General features: G+C 40.2%; 1 protein-coding gene across 33 annotated transcripts in view; it reads right to left on the bottom strand.

Moving 5' to 3' along the window:
* SIPA1L1 (signal induced proliferation associated 1 like 1) overlaps positions 1-13,247 on the bottom strand; it is a 378,935-nt gene that overhangs the window by 333,820 nt on the left and 31,868 nt on the right. For 32 of the 33 annotated variants that reach the window (XM_013989146.2, XM_021099427.1, XM_021099444.1 and 29 more), the window contains one exon: positions 4,822-4,917. The exons of the other annotated variant lie outside the window; for it this stretch is intronic. The gene's annotated coding sequence lies outside the window, so the exon portion shown is untranslated. The remainder of the gene's footprint in view (positions 1-4,821; positions 4,918-13,247) is intronic. 33 annotated transcript variants of the gene reach the window in all.

Below are 13,247 nucleotides of genomic sequence, written 5' to 3'. Positions count from 1 at the left end.
GATCTTTAACCCACTGAGCTAGGCCAGGGATTGGGCCCACATTCTCACGGACACTATGTTGGGTTCTTAACCCACTGAGCCACAATGGGAACTTCTCCATTTTAATTTCTAAAACAGTAAATAGTGATAGATTTAATCAACATAAACTGAGGTTCCCATGGGGCTTCAATAATTTTCAACAGTATAAAAGGCTTCTGAGACCAAAAGTTTGAGAACCACTGCCGTGGATAATTGGAAGGCCCAGAAGTGTTCTTGGCAGAAAATAATGAGACCCAACTTTACAAAGAGTGGTACAAGGAAATTAGTGAAGAAGTTACTTCAAAGGTCTGAGTAAGGCTGATCCCAGGATATACTAGAAAGAAATTATGTCCACACTTCATCTGTAGCTTGTTATAAATCCTAACCAGCTTCGACTGAGCTGCCTCTTCGCAAACTAACTTCTTTTTCTGTGGTGGTGTCCACAACTTATGGAAGTTCTTGGGCCAGGGACAGCACCCAAGTCACAGCATTGACAACAGTGGACCCTTAACCCACTGAGCCACCAGGGAACTCTGCAAATTTATTTCTTCTACCTGATAATATAGTTAGGAAACTAAATCTGCTGCAACAGCCATCCTACAATGCGCTACTCAATGATCTGTGCATTATTCACTCAGATGTGATCGTCCCTCTTCAAATGACGCCAATGCCTTAAAGTTGAGTTTGTTTTTATATGTGTGTGTGTGTCTTTTTAGGGCCGCACCCGTGGCATAATCAGGCTAGGGGTCGAAATGGAGCCACAGCCGCCAGCCTACGCCACAGGCACAGCAATGCAGGACCCAAGCAGGATCTGCAACCTACACCACAGCTCACAGCAATGCCAGGTCCTTAACCCACTGAGTGAGGCCAGGGATCAAAGCTGCATCCTCATGGATAACAGTCAGATTTGTTTCTGCTGCTTTGAAAAGTAACCATCCTACAGAGGTGCAAAACTTAATTCAGAAGTGATGGACCTAGAAGTTATCATACTAAGAGAAGTCGGTCAGTCAGAGAAAGACAAATATGTGAGATCACTAACGTGTGGAATTTAATAAAAAAATGATACAAAAGAACTTAAATAGAAACAGACTCAAAGATTTTGAAATCAAACTTACAGGTTTACCAAGGGGTAAATATGGCAGGGGAAGGAGGACAAATTAGGGGGCTAAGATTGACGTATACACACTATATATAAAATAGATAGTTTCCATATAAATTTTTGGATTGTTTGCTCCAGTTCTATGAAAAATGTCATGGGTAATGTGATAGGGATTGCACTGAATCTGCAGATTGCTTTGGGTGGTATGGCCATTTTTATGATATTAATTCTTCCAATCCAGGAGCATGGAGTATCTTTCCATTTCTTTGAATCCCCTTTAATTTCCTTGATTAATCTTTTATACTTCTCAGTATGTAAGTCTTTCACCTCCTCGGTCAGGTTTATTCCTAGTCATTTAATTTTGGGGGATGCGATTTTAAAAGGTATTGTGTTTTTATATTTCTTTTCTAACATTTCATTATTAGTATACAGAAATGCAACTGATTTCTGAATGTTAATCTTGTATCCTGCTACTTTGAGGAATTCGCTGATCAGTTCGAGTAGTTTTTGTGTGGAGTCCTTAGGGTTTTCTATATATAGTATCATGTCATCTGCATAGAGTGACAATTTTACCTCTTCTCTTCCAATTTGGATACCTTTTATTTCTTTTGTTTGTCTGATTGCCATGGCTAGGACTTCCAGTACTATGGTGAATAAAAGTGTTGAGAATGGGCATCCTTGTCTTATTCCAGATTTTAGTGAGAAAGCCTTCAGCTTTTCTCCATTGAGTATTATATCAGCTGTGGGTTTGTCATAAATGTGTTTTATTATGTAATGTTCCCTCTATATCCTCTTTGGTAAGAGCTGTCTTCATGAATAGATGTTGGACTTTGTCAAACGCTTTTTCGGCATCTATTGACATGATCGTGTGGTTTTTGACTTTTCTTTTGTTAATGCAGTGTATCACATTGATTGATTTGCCTATGTTGAACCATCGTTGTGAACCTGGGATGAATCCCACTTGGTTGTGGTGTATGATCTTTTTTATATATGTTGTTGGATTCAGTTGGCTAAAATTTTGTTGAGAATTTTTGTATCTATATTCATCAAAGATATTGGCCTATAATTTTCTTTTTTGGAGGTGTCTTTGGTTTTGGAATTAGAGTGATGGTGGCTTCATAGAATGTCTTTGGGAGTGTTCCTTCTTCAACCTTTTGGAAAAGTTTAAGGAGGATGGGTATAAGTTCTTTGCATGTTTGGTAGAATTCACCTGTGAAGCCATCTGGTGGATTTTTGTTTGTAGGGAGTGTTTTTATCAGATGTTCAATTTCATTTCTAGTGATAGGTCTGTTCAACTGATCTATTTCTTCTTGATTCAGTTTTGGTGGGCTGTATGTCTCTAGAAAGTTGTCCTTTTCTTCTAGGTTGTCAAATTTGTTGGCATATAATTTTTCATAGTATTCCCTTATGGTTTCTTCTATTTCTGCAGTATCCATTGAGATTTCTCCTTTTTCATTTCTTATTTTGTTTATGTGAGTTCTTTCTAGCCTCTTCTTGGTGTGTCTGGCCAGAGGTTTGCCAATTTTGTTTACACTTTCAAGGAACAAGGTCTTGGTTTTACTGATTTCTTTCTTTCTTTTTTTTTTTTTTTTTTTTTTTTGCTTTTTAGGCCTGTACCTGTGCCATATGGAGGTTCCCAGGTTAGGGGTCCAATCGGAGCTACCAGTGCCAGCCACAGCCACAGCAACACCAGATCTGAGCCACATCTGTGACCTATACCACAACTCATGGCAACACCAGATCCTTAACCCACTGAGTGAGGCCAGGGATTGAACCTGCAATCTCATGGTTCCTAGTCAGATTCATTTCTACTGTGCCACAACGGGAACTCCTAAATCTCTATTTTATTGATTTCCTCTTTGATGATTTCCTTCCTTCTGCTGACTCTGGAAACATGCGCCCCTATGTTCACTGTAGCATTATTCACAACAGCCAAGACATGGAAATCCAAATGTCCATTGACAGATAAATGGATTAAGATGTGGTTTATATACACAATGGAATATACTCAGCCATAAAAAAGAACAAAATAATGCCATTTGCAGCAACTAGAGACTCCCATACTAAGTGAAGTAACTCAGAGAAAGACAAATACCATCTGATATCACTTATATCTGGAATCTAATATATGGCACAAATGAACCTTTCCATAGAAAGGAAACTCATGGACTTGGAGAACAGACTTGTGGTTGCCAAGGGGGAGGGGGAGGGAGCGGGATGGTCTGGTCTGGGAGTTTGGGATTAACAGATGCAAACTATTGCACCTGGAATGGATAAGCAATGAGACCCTGCTGGACAGCACAGGGAACTATATCTAGTCACTTGTGATGGAACATGATGGAGGATAATGTGAGAAAAAGAATATATATATATATATGTATGACTGGGTCACTTTGCTGTACAGTAGAAATTGACAGAACATTGTAAATCAACTATAATGGAAAAAATAAAAATCATAAAAAATAAAATAAAATAGGTAACAAAGACCTACTATATAGCACAGGGAACTCTACTCAGTACTGTGTAATAACCTACATGGGAAAAGAATCTGAAAAGGAATTGATATATGTATATGTATAAATTGAAGTATCCTGAAACTAGCACAACTTTGTAAGTTAACTATACTCCAATAAAATCTATTTTAAAAGACTAATTTAGAAGTGATTCAGTACCTCAAAATCAATTAGGAAAATTTGGTAACTGATTAAAAAGGTAATTTATTACTTCTCTGAAATGTACTTTCATTTGTATCCAAAAACACGACAATCCCAACTCAGCACAATTTATCTATGTCATGCTTTTTTTTCAGATTTGGGTTGGGGGAGCTATTTTTTGGTTTTGGTTTTTTTCTAGACTGCACAGTTCCCTTTCTTCCTGGGAAGAAATTCATTTCTAAATACTAACTCCCAAATTCCAAATTATTTCGAGTACAGATCTTCTTGCTATAATCTTCTCATGCCCAGAACTATTACAATAGTACTTTGTGATGCCACAGAGATAGAGAAATTAATCTTAAAAGCATCCATGTCTTTAAGCTTTAAAAAACAAAAGCTAGGTAGACAAACAGATGATAGATTGATAAAGCAATCACGGGAAGGAAAAGGTAGGTATTAGGAGGATGATTTCCTCCTCCTGAAATAAACTTAAATACAGCTTTACATACTATTTTGAATGAACATTTGTATGTGTTTTAATTGCCATCACATACTGCTTCTCTAATTGTTTTAAGTAGCCAGCCCATTGGCACCTCTTAGATAAGCCCAAACAGGTGGAAACTGGTCTGGAGAATTCAATTTGCCACCTTCTAAAAAATTCACCTGTACTTTGGAGTTCCCGTCGTGGCGCAGTGGTTAACGAATCCGACTAGGAACCAGGAGGTTGCGGGTTCGGTCCCTGCCCTTGCTCAGTGGGTTAACGATCCGGCGTTGCCGTGAGCTGTGGTGTAGGTTGCAGACGCGGCTTGGATCCTGCGTTGCTGTGGCTCTGGCGTAGGCCGGTGGCTACAGCTCCGATTCAACCCCTAGCCTGGGAACCTCCATATGCCGCGGGAGCGGCCCAAGAAATAGCAACAACAACAACAACAAAAGCCAAAAAAAAAAAAAATTCACCTGTACTTCTATTCATGTGAAAGGGGGTAGGGGGAACCCAAGACCTCCACCAAAGGATCTGTGTATTATTAAGAGAAAGTAAAATGAGATCCTTACCTGAAAGTACAGTCTTTTTCATCTGCCTCTTACACAAAAATCTTGGGAAATTAGTTTACAGTCAATATTACAGGAGATTCAAATTTGAAATTGAACCTATGGATTAAAAAGGGGGAAATAATTAATGTGAAATACATGCACAATGAGGATAAAAACATCAATTTGATCAAAGATGAAATTTCCGTACACTTGTTAAAGCCAAATGGTTTCTGCAGGAAACCTGTTTTCTGTGACTCAAATCCAAAATGGAAAACGTGGGTGGTTCTTCCTGTCTTACCATTAAGAGTCAGCCAATTGGCTGATGAAGTTTTCACACAACTTAAGTTCAAATGCTAGCCCCCCATCTGCTCTAATACCGTCATACCTTAGGGAAATGAAACAGGAATAAAGGATTTCTTCAGCCTCAAGGTCAGTCTTTAACACAGTACCTCAGACTTATTCTGTCTAGCCCATATTTAAGCAAACTGTTAAGTTCTTCAAAACTTCAAATCCAGAAGATGTGAAAAATGAGAGCTAAATCACAAAATAATTCAGAAGCTGTAAAGCTACCTCTCACTTCAGAGCTAGGATGTCTGAAACAGGACTCTCTTGGGTACTAAGCTATAACAGCAGACTTGGGAGCAGGGGCTTCGGGCCCTGTTATCTTCACTACAGATGTGCTTCTTCCCCCCCACCCCCCACCACAAGGAAATCACTGTGTGCCAAGTCATGCCTGCCAACAGATACCACATTTGAACTTCTAAACATAGAACTCTGCCAGATTGGGATATGAATCCAATAATTCTATAGGGTATTTGGGCATCTCCACCTAGAGCTAGTACACTTGCTAGTGTGATACCAATACAGACTTAAAAGACACACAACAGCATGCCTGCAAGGAGAGAAACACCAGGGCTATATAACACTAGCATCATGTATACACGTCTCACGAAGACCCCCTACAATAAAACCTGCAATCCACAGAAAATCTACAAATACAACACAATAAAAACTCAGGTGGCTGCTCCCAACATGATACAAGGACTCCAAGTACTGGTCCCTTAAGACGGCAAGCCTGATTTGAAAGTTCCTCATGTTTTAGAAGTTTGTAAAATTTTTCAAGAGGCTCAGATAGTCTAACCAGCTTAGCAGAGAAGAGCTTTCCATGAGCCTCCAGGGACTGCTGAGCAACTTTCTGCACGATTCCTTTCCCACTGACTAGACTAAAGCAAGGGGCACTGGCCCCCAAAATACTCATTTCAGGAGAACTGTTTTGTGTGGAGATGATGTAACTTGAAATACGCACACTGTTTGTATATTTAAATTTTAGAAAAGATGTGTCTGGAGAACTAAGCTGATTACAAGCAAATATAGATCATAAACTCTTAGAGCTGGAAGAGACCCCAATACCCCATTATCACTATAAAACTCTCACTTTGCAAATAAGATTAAGTCACAATCTCTCGAATGCCACTGAATGCCAGCCTGGTGCTCTGCTATTACATCCTATTCTCTAGTCAGTTGTGGAAACAATATTTTGGAGTATATTAAAATTAAATTATAAATCAACTGCAAAATAAATGTCTCATTTAACCATATGTTACAAAAGAAACAATTAACATAAACGATTAAGAAGAAAAACCTTCGGAGCACTGGCTGCTGGGGTAGGGCAGGGTGGGGTTGGATATCTTTCTCCATGTAAGTATGGTCTGATTTTATGGTCAGGAAAAAAATATGTACAAACTATATGCACAAATTATCTCTTTTTTAAAACTGATCACTTCCAAAGCAGTACCTCTAGCAAAAAGATGAATATCATATCTTACTTGACTTCTACAGAATGTTGAAATGACAAAAATAGCAATCCTATCTTATCAAGTTGAGGTTTACAATGTTTTCTAAATAAGGTCTTTTTACTGCTCTATAATTAACTTCCCCAATATATCTACCTTCAGAACAGATCAAGCAGACCTATTTCTCTGCTGTGGTTTTCTTTAAAACTCAGGGTTTTTTGGGGGGGAGGGAGTTCTTCTTTTTAGGGCTACATGCAGCATATGGAGGTTCCCAGGCTAGGGGTCGAATTGAAGCTACAGCTGTGACTGCCACAGCAGCGAGGGATCAGAGCCATGTCTGCAACCTACACCACAGCTCACCACGACACCAGATCCTTAACCCACTGAGCAAGGCCAGGGATCAAACCCCTGCATCCTCATGGACACTCGTAGGGTTCATTACCACTGAGCCATGATGGGAACTCCTAAAGCCAAACATCTCTTTATATAAAAGTGAGAATTTATAAACTACATTATGTCCCAAAACTTCCTAGGAGGCTACCTACCACCAGCTTAACGAAGTGACCATTTTATTTTACTTTACTTTTTTATTTTATTTTATTGGCTGTGCCCACAGGATGTAGAAGCTTCCAAGCCAGGAACTGATCATGCACCGCACCAGTGACTCAACCTGCTACAGTGACAACACCAGGTCCTTAACCTACTGTGCCACAAGAGAACTCCAAAGTGACAATTTTAGAACCACATAGACTTAACCTGCACAAAATGTACCTCTGTCTTGAGTTTTAGCTTTTCTCAAAAGGTTTGGAAATGTACTTTCACATCTAGATGACTCTACCCAAGCGTTTTCCACTCTGCAGAGACTTTGATTTCCCTCCTCCCTCCCTCTCCTGTTGCCTCAGCACCTAAGACTCTGAAACCTGCCCTCTTTTTGGCCTCAAGTTTGAAAATAAAAAACCTCTAAGTCAATTACATTTAAAACCAGTAACTGTCCAAGTCTATAGTTGAGAATTCTGTGTATATTTTTATCATTTAGTAATCTAGATTGTAATATTTAAAGAATTTGTTCCACTGATTCAAGCTGGAAAGTAATGATTTTTTTTTTTTTCACTGAATCCAAGCTCCTTGTTTATTGCCAAATAAGCCAGGAGGTTCCAGAATACCACTTATAGCACAACACACACTTAAAATATTTATTTTCTTTATATACCAACTGAAGATTCTGCCATCCCCAATGAGTTCAGGAATAAAATAATCACTGAGATTGAGAATCTGCCATTTTACTAGTAGGAATCCTAAGTAGCTGCTTTTGCCAAGTTCATTCATTCAACATACAGATATTAAATACATACTATGGACCAGATACTATTTTTCCTGCTGGAATGTACAAGAAATTGACAAAAGCCTGCCTTTGGGGAGCAAGCAGTCTAATGGAGGAGAAACAAAATAGGCAATAGGCATAATATACAGACAAATGTAGCAGATACACATATATAATATTAGAGGGGAATCTATGCTATTAAAAAGAAAAAAGTCAGGATGGTAAAATAAGGGGATTCAGGAATGAATGCAGGGAAGATGGGTTGCAATCTTAAAGAGAATGGGTTAAGGTTAAGACTCACTACAAAGATAGCTCTAAGCAAAGACTTGAAGGAAGTGACACGTGAACCACATTTAATTTTCCTAATAATTTTTACCTCGTACTGATTATCATGTCATAGCGAATGGCTTATCAGAAGAGCTGTGTATGAAGAAAGTTATGAGCAGTCAGAAGAGTCAATAGGAGAGAGTTACACCTAAACCCCCTTCACTTTTGCAGTGAAACTTACTAAGTGAAACTTACCCTTTCAATTAGGCAAGCTCACTGATCATTCCCCACATACACCCCCAAGGATTGTTCTAAACAAAAGTCTTAGCTCTGTGATTCAAATTCCTCAAAATGCAGGAAGAAATTTCCAAGTATTCATTTGCCACATAATAAAGCACCACTGTTATCCAACCAACAATCCCACCGAGATGGGAGTTCCCATCGTGGTTCAGCAGGTTAAGAACCAGGCATAGTGTCCACAAGGATGCAGGTTCGATCCCTGGCCTCACTCAGTGGGTTAAAGATCCAGCATTGCCGCAAGCTGCAGCACAGGGCGGAAATGCGGCTGGGATGCAGCATTGCTGTGGCTGTGGGGAGGGCCAGTGGCTACGGCTCTGATTCGACCCCTAGCCTGGGAACTTTCATATGCCACAGGTGCAGCCCTGAAATAAAAAGGAAAAAAAAAAAAAAAAACCCACCCCACTGAAATGGCCCAACTACAAGCCAGGACTTAAATCTCAGTATGGGAACCCAGGAGGCAATGAAGTGTGAAACCTCTGCTCTTCTAGAGGGTTTAGTGGGAAAAGCCAGGCTGTGAAATCAGGCAGCCTCACCACCAACCAGCCCTTTAACCTTGAGCAAATCACTTCACAATTTTCTCAATTATGAAACTAGAATTCTGAACCAAATGATTTCTAAGTCCCTTCCAGGATTAAGTCCATTTCAGAAAAAAAAAAAAAAAAAACTTCAGGTAAATAACCCTATTATCAAATAGTATAATAATGTTATGCTCTGTGACTCTGCTAACCCACCGTCACTGATCCATATACTTTAATTTGTTCTTCTAGTAATTAATCATTTCATATCGACCCACGCATAAAATCTCCACTCTCGTTCTCTGATCAAAAGATCCACAAGAATGGGTCTTGACTAATTCACCAAGGACAAAAGAACCTGTGAAAAGAAGATATTCTTGTCTTGACTTTATTATCTATGTACTCTTATTAGACAAGACCAATACAGAAATTCTAAAGAAACACAAGTATGAAACTGCCAGAGTCTTAAATATTCTTTATGCACCACTACCTCAATTTTTAAAAGTATGTTTTTATTTTTATTTATTTGTTTGTCTTTTTAGGGCCGTACATGTGGCATATAGAGGTTCCCCGGCCACAGGTCAAATCGGAGCTGTAGTCACTAGCCTCCACCACAGCCACAGTCACGCCAGATCTGAGCCACATCTGCAGTCTACACCACAGCTCACGGCAATGCTGGATCCTTAACCCACTGAGTGAGGCCAGGGGTCAAAGCTGGGTCCTCATGGATACTAGTCAAATTCGTTTCCACTGAGCCACAAGGGGAACTCCTAAAAAGCGTGTTTTCAAATAGTTGTTCTGGGAGTTCCCATTGTGACTCAGAGGGTTACGAACCTGACTAATATCCATAAGCAGGCAGGTTTGATCCTTGGCCTCGCTCAGTGGGTTTAGGATCCGGCGGTTACGGTGTAGGTTGCAGGCACAGCTTGGATCCTGGGTTACTGTGGCTGTGATATAGGCAGGCAGCTACAGATCTGATTCAGAGCCTAGCCTGGGAACTTCCATATGCCACAGGTGTGGCCAAAAAGCAAAAAAAAATAAAAAGTAAATAGCTTCCTTAAAAGTTCCTCATAACCCATTAAAATTGTTGCTATGATATTATTTCAAATAGGTATAATGAGGATCTGTTATTCAGAAGGGCTGAAATCTTTGGTCTGTTCTCACCACAGTTTAATAGTTCCGTTCTGTATAAAGCCACCTTCTCATGGCAAAATTTAAAAAAGCAAATAAACCAGGGATGGGGAAATTGTTTCCTCCCCTCATAATCTGGTCCAGGCAGACTTATGAATTAGTTCTGAGATAGGCTGGGACCTTTTTCTGGAATGCTTGCATCTGGGCAAACATCTCCTCCAGCAACAAAATACAAAGAAGCTATAAGAGACTAAAAATAACTGCATACATGCAGCAGTTGGGACAATTAGGAACATTAAGATACAGAAAAGCCACAAACCAACTGCCATTTCTGAGGTGCCGTGGGCGAAAGCAGGGTACTGCACATTATCCCAGCACAAAGCACCAGCAAAGGCGGGGGGCAGACCACCTCACCACCCCTACCCTCACCCCACTTAAGGAACAGCCTGCCCTGCAAGGGAACCTATTACTTGCCTTCATTCCCTTACCTGAATTTTTCATCTGGCCTCTTACCAACTTCTTTTGATCAAAAGGTCCAAGGACCCAGGTCAGTATAGTTCCACCAACCAGACATAGCACAGAATCTTACAAAAGGACTTTCGGTATCTTTGACTAATCAAATTACTCTGTACATCAAGACTCCTTCACAAGGGAGCCTCAGAAGTACGTGGGGAAAGAAGCAAGGTGGCAGTGTGTGTGGCATCCACTTTGCTCGCAGACAAAAGCAGAGTGATCCTAGCTCTGGGTTCTGATTTGGAGCATCCTGACCTAAGCAGGGCTGCAGCTCCTAGGAGGGCAGGTTCCACGACGCAGTACTGATCGCCAACCATTCCCAGTCTCTTTCTTCAGCTCTCCTGATGATTTGCTAAGCTACCTAGCACCCTTAATCCACCACCCCTTTCTGCTTACACTAACTAGAATAAACCTTAGTATCTATAACTAAAATCTCTGACCAATTCATGTCATACATACTCCTTTCATTATTTCCACATACAAGAGCTGAGATCGGAAGACACAAGCAATACACAGAGCATTCCACTCTAAGAGTTCTTTGTTGTGTTTTGGGGGGGGGATTGTGGGGGGTTGTTTTGTTTGGAGTTTTTTGTTGTTTTTTCTTTTTAGGTCCACACCCACAGCATACAGAAGTTCCCAGGCTAGGGTTCAAATTGGAGGTACAGCTGCTGGCCTATGCCACAGCAACGCCAGATTCAAGCCGCATCTGTGACCCACGCCAGTGTGCGGCAACACCAGATCCTTAACCCACTGAGTGAGGCCAGGAATCAAATCCCCACTCTCCTGGGTACTAGCTGGGTTCGTAACTCGCTGAGCCGCAACAGAAACTCCCAAGAGTTCTTTGTTTTGAACAAGGGCTCAAATTCACAATCAGCACCTCCAACCTTTCCTTATGAGTACCTTCTCCTAAATTTCATCACCTCTGCCATGCAAGAAAAAGAAAATGATTTTTGCCTAACTAATTTTCTACCAATAAAGGGTACGATGACAGCAGTTTGGCAAAGTATTTGAGAATGAGATACAATAAACAGCACTCTCTATAGCAGCTCAAGTTTATGGAGAATCCTGGAAGGGTAGGTAACACTTTCAGAACATTCCCAAACTGCAATCAAGGTGATCTAATGCTGTGTTTGAATGCCAAAGTGATCAGCGCTCTGTGCCAAGGCCCAACTTAACTCACAAACAGCAATGAGCCTTTCACTTACTTTCTCCCACCCCTCAGGGCAAGATAATCATGCTACAACCACAGACACATCAGCTCACTAAAACATGACCCTATTACCTAACACCAAAAGCAGACTCGAAACGCTGAGAACCGATCATACACGTTAAAATTCTCTTCTTGGTAGAAAGACATTAAGTCCCACAAAATCAGTTAGCAAAGAGGAGAAATGTAATTAATACTGTTGTTAACAATACCGTTATTAATTAATACTGTTGTTATTAATACTGTTCTCTAAGATGTCAACAGAATCTCACAGAAGGACATTCAGTATCTCTGAACAATCAAATTACTGTGTCAAGGGGCACAAGATCTTTCCCAGGTAATACTCAAAGGCAAAACTTTCATATTGAAAGATCAGTTACACACTGCTGAAGCCAATTCATGACACCGATACTCATTCACAAGGCGTGTCAGTGCTCTGCCAAAGAGAAAGCGGGTATCCGATGCGAAGGAAAGCACACGTATGAGAGATTCAAGACAGTCTACTGAAGCTAGTGCCAACGTAGCTCTGGGGCACAGCACTCAGAGCAGCTGACTTCACCTCTGTTGCTGCAGGACCACGTCCCCTCCCACTGCCCGCACTGCTTTCATCAGATACTTGACAGTGCACTTCGCTTTAACACTGGCGGTGGGGAGAACGAGAATACACAACAGTTCAAACACAACTCTACTATTCCCTAAGGACCAGGCAAATCAATTTCAAAAAAAAAAAAAAAGCTAGAAAACTTAGAGCTTGGCTACTTTAAAACAAAATTTTTTAAACAAATTCCATAGAGACTATCAGCAAAGAAGTTACTAAGATGAGTACCGAGCTTTACTACGATTACACATGTGCCATATGTGTCCTTTGGATGCATATGGTGCTCCCTCTTTCTCTCGTTTTTTAAAGAAATGAAGTCTTTCTGGGCTAGAAATGACACATGGCCTACTTTGATGTTTTATATGGCTTCTCATATTTAGAATCTAACCTCAATCAATCTTACTCCAAGTTTAAGGACAGACATGATGCTCATTTATGTTAACAGTATCAAAATCAAGGAATGTGTTCATAATACCACAGATCAGTGACTCCCAAGGCTGCTCTGCAAAACAACACCTGCACTTGCAGGTCCTTAGAGAAATAAGGGGGCAAAAAAAAAAGAACTTGATCATAAGTCTTACCCGAAGCTAAATTTATCTTATTTAAAGGGTTTCCCTTTACTCTGAAATGATATCCTTTTATTCTTTTGGTATTCAAACAAATGTCCTTTCTTTATGAAATGCTTTTAAAAACATAATTACATATGTAAAATGCAAAAGTCTAGGTATCACTGTTCCAGATCTTTGCCTTTTCCATCTCCAACATCCCAACTCCTCTCCTTCCAGTTGCTCAGGCGAAAAAT

This window comes from Sus scrofa, chromosome 7 (assembly GCF_000003025.6).
Source record: "Sus scrofa isolate TJ Tabasco breed Duroc chromosome 7, Sscrofa11.1, whole genome shotgun sequence".
NCBI classification, from domain to species: Eukaryota; Metazoa; Chordata; class Mammalia; order Artiodactyla; family Suidae; genus Sus; species Sus scrofa.
This window is presented reverse-complemented; position numbering and strand designations above follow the sequence as displayed.